The sequence below is a fragment of the Lycium ferocissimum genome, chromosome 3, assembly GCF_029784015.1.
Source record: "Lycium ferocissimum isolate CSIRO_LF1 chromosome 3, AGI_CSIRO_Lferr_CH_V1, whole genome shotgun sequence".
Taxonomy (NCBI): Eukaryota; Viridiplantae; Streptophyta; class Magnoliopsida; order Solanales; family Solanaceae; genus Lycium; species Lycium ferocissimum.
In genome coordinates, this window is record NC_081344.1 from 49,901,226 (window position 1) to 49,906,028 (window position 4,803).

Sequence of the window (4,803 nt, forward strand, 5' to 3'; positions counted from 1 at the left end):
ACAAGCGCAGGTACAAAAAGATCAAACACAATATTAAAAAAACAAAACGTTATTCAACCATTTGACTAACAAAATGACTCAACATATATGGGACTTGTACATTCTTGAAAGTTAAAGCCTAAATGATTACTAAACTCATTTGGATTTAAAATACGTAGTCAGGTAAACTTGCAAAAAATGGGTCAAATAAAGCAATAGGTACACTATTAACTTGACTACAACAAAAGATTTATCTGGATGAAGTGTTACTCAACAGATGTAGAAATGGCATGCTTAAGCAGAGTGAACGAGAAAACTAAACTAATCTATCATCCAAACATGCATACACAGTTTTTTAGACTAAGTATAATACAACCTTGATCACTAATGACAACTTTACCAACGTACATAGACCCCTAAACCTAACATGCTTGATTATTCCACAATAACTTAATCATATTAACTTAACATATAGTCTTTAAATCATACCAAGTAAAACATGATAAGCCGGACTCATTAACAAACCAAATTATTAATCACATGATTAACTGAACTAAAAGGGGGTTAAATAGATGATATTTGACGCAGGATCAACATATGGGTGCAAATGACTAAACATGCTACTAATCGCTACTAATTAATTATATGATAAAATGACTATACATAAAGCGAGTGTAAACATGAATTAACTAATATCAAATGCACTCACATAATGGAAGATATACTAACAGAGATAAGTACAAACTAATGGCTATTAACAATACGTAACAAAGCTAAATCATACTAAACACATAAAATGCCTAAATAAATAAATAAAAGTATGCATGTTACCTTTTATTTTTGTGCAACTCATTTTAGATTTGAAATTGGGAGACCATCTACCTCAAATCCAAAGTTTCAACTACACAAAGAAAATAAAAACAAAAGGATGTAAAATTTAACTTCCCTTAAGCTTTTTAGTTTCAAAGCAAAATATTGCCAACGCTTGCTTAAGTATATTTTTTTGTGTAAAAAACTAATGTGTTCCCACCTTTAAGATCGTTATGACATAGGCCCCTTATATAGAACCCCAAACTTAGTGTCGAAACTCGTAAATTTTGACGCGGGACCCTAAATTTTCACGTGACTTTTGAAATTTAGTCAGTAGGAATCCTTAATTCAAATCAACTTCCAACATTCAAAGTAAATAGTACGTGAAGGGTCGCATTCGACCCCTACGCGTTTGATTACCGTGTTCTTCACGAGCCAGTGGAATTCGAGGATTCGAATGAGTTGATACAAATCCCATTAAGGGATTTGTACTCGTTTGACCATGAGAATCAGAAAAAGCAAGGAAAAAACAAAGATTTACCTCCTGTGGTAGATTTGAGGTGGTGTTGGAGGGAGAGAAGGGTAAGAGTATTAATTGCTATTGCCAAAAATGGTCACACCACACCCACCAATGTTGATACACCGAAAACATGCCAAATCCGGCAAAGGATCGATGTGGAGAGATGAGGATCGCAGATGGCGGCTAGGGTTCCTTATCCTTTTGCCCCTCTGCGTATATGAGACCCTCATGGAGTCTTTAGTAATGAAATACGGTTGTTGGTCCGGGTCTGGTCCGATTTGGACTGGGCCTGGTCGACTTAAAAAAAGAAGAAATGGGACAGGCCCAATATGTGTGTGTGTGTGTGTGTGTGCGTGCGCGTGAGATATACATCGGGTATATATATATTCTCGTGTAAATTCATATATATATATATATATATATGTGTATACGGGGGAAGACAAGTAATTTTAATAAATGGCCACAAATTAAAAGTTCATTAATTGGCGATTTCAATTGTGGCCGAAAAATAAAATTAATTAACCCTTTAATCAAATTAAAAACACGGCTATTTGTATAAAGGGAATCAATTTTCAAACATATCCTTAATTGAATTAAACTATGAAATTAGCCTATTTCAATTATGGCCCCTCATTGACTAATTCAATTGAGTATTTCAATTGCAGCCACAATTACTCATAATAAACCAATTGCAAAATCAAGACAATATTTAAATCTTAAATTCAGAAATTAAAGTTTGAGGGGGTAAAATGATTATTTATTTTAATTAATCAATTTTCTTAAATTAAATGGAGTAACATACTACAATTTGGGCAATTAATTAAACAAGATAATTGTTATAAATTGCCTTCAATTTTATCAAATACTATAATTGTTGCAATAATATGTAAATTAATTTCTAAATGATTTATAATATTATAGAAATTATTTTACCAAATAGAATGAAAATATTGTTTAAATAATTTTATAAAAGCATTTTGACTTCGAAAATTACATGTTGCACTCCATTTAATCTCCAAGAACTTTGGGTAATTAAAAATAAATTATGAGAGATCAAAATTGTGTGTCAACATGTATATATATATATATATATATATATATATATATACATGTTGCATGTTATTTGTATCCTTGCTTACTTATATGCATGGTATATTATATATGTACTTAGTCATGATAGTTTATTAGATTACTTAGTCATGATAGTTTATTAGATTAGGACTTAGATGCCTCTCTGATCATCTTGTTTTCTTCTCCCCCTTTCCTGTTGCATGTGAAACCATCACGGGCCACTTGGGCCGCTTTCATCGCATTAACCTGTTATATATATGTTGCCTGTTATTTGTATCCTTGCTTACTTATATGCATGGTTAATATATATGTACTTAGTCATGATAGTTTATTAGATTACTTAGTCATGATAGTTTATTAGGTTAGGACTTAGATGCCTCTCTGATCATCTTTTTTTCTTCTCCCCCTTTCCTGTTGCATGTGAAACCATCACGGCCACTTGGGCCGCTTTCTCATCGCATTAACCCGTTGGGCTCGAGGCCCGTACTCTTTCTTTGAATCAAGTCTAAATCAAGAAAGGGGAATAAATATGAAAGGGAAGCTAATATATCAAGGCTCACCCATGGGTGAAAATAGGCAACTAGTGGGCTTATGTAGGCCCACCACCCTAACCTCTTCTATATATTCATTTCTTACATGTAAATGTATTTGTAGAAACTTGTATAAATATTGAAACCCCTATGGATGTTAGAACATAGGAAGAAAACACTTAGTATTACTAGAATGTCGCCCAACCGATTTTCAAACTTGGCTTAATCTAATATTTGCATGAAATCAATACTAATTTTCTCAAGTTTAAAACTAGTTTAATAACTTGATTAAGATTAATGAATTTTAAATGGAACTATGTAGTAAATTTGGGCCTTCCGCCTTGTAGAGATCTGGAAATAATAAAGAATGAATTTTGGGCCTAAAGCCCGCTTCAAAACGTGGTAATTGTCTCCTCTCTTTTTTTTTTTTTTTTTTTTTTGTCTTTCAATATGAGTTGGACTGAATCAGACAAAAAAATGAACTTGAGAACTATTTCGGACTATAATTGATAAAGTACATTCTTTTGGGAATTGGGCTAAATTTCTCAGAAAAGAAGCTAAGGATCCAAAAAAATTCAAAATCAAAAGATAGACTTCTATGTATTTAAACTTGGACCATTTTCAGAAAAGGAGTAACACATTTTTGGGCCAAAAGCCTACCTCAAAAGGATAAATCCAAGAGAAATATACTTGGACAGACTTTTGAGTAAGATGATTTTGGTGTGGACTATGTTTGACATATTGAGCTTCAATGGGACTAAAATTGGACTTAATAAACTTTTCACTTTCTATTATATACTTATATTATAAAAAGGGAGATATACTCCACATATTTTCTTATATATAGGTAATAAAAACTTATAAGAACTAAAATCATATCATTAAGACCAAAATAGTAGTGACTCTACTCTCGGGAGAAATCCCGAGTGTGTCTTGTCCGGAAATGAACTGAGTTGAACACTTTATGGATTTTTGAAACAAAAAACCCTCTTTTTCAAAGGGGACATTTTGCCGAAATTTTGAATTTTTATGATAAGCATGACATTTGCGATAAAGTAAACGTTTTTAAGCAAGTAATCACAATTAATCACACATTGAAGCTCGTAGGTCAACCTTATCCTATGGATCCTTAATATTAGGGTGCTTAAAACCTTTCCCTAGGGGATCACCAAAATTCTTACCTCGAACACCGGTTCTAAAAGGATTTTTCTATTACTTGATAAACCCTTTATCCCGATTTTCCTAATTTCCCTTAATAAATTAGGTGGCGACTCTAAAAATACTAAAATCCATTTAGAGCACTAACAACCTCTTAGTAGCTTTTATGCACCCACGTAAAAATGAACCATAACAATGGTCTTGCCAAGCTGTTCCCTGCTCACCCTCGTAAGGTCCCGTGAGGAGGTTTGTCGGTGGAAGCTCGTAGGCTAACTTCATATAGGAAGAACTTTCACTATAGGAAGAATTTTTACTGTGGTGTTACTCACTCTTCAAGGTTAGCTCCATTGAAGTGATTCAGACAGGGCTTGTCTTCTAGTAATACTAGTACTTCATTTGTACTACAATTTTGATGAGAACAACGGATGTTTTGATTGATGTTTAGCTTGAGACTTAGCAACTTGTTGATATATTGTAGCCCTTTCAGCTTTTTATACTTGCCATGGAATTTTCGTCGTACCTTTCCAATTTCCCGACGTGTATTTCTAACTCTTAATAAAAAAAAATTCGCCATACTTTGTTGTTATAATTCCAACAACTATTCCTCATTCTAATGCAAAATAAAGATGCGTAAATAATTTAAGCTTACCCAGATGCTTTGTACCGGAAGTTGATTTATGTTCATCCGGACTCCTTTTTCTTCGAAATAAATGGACTCTTCCATTTTACTTTGAA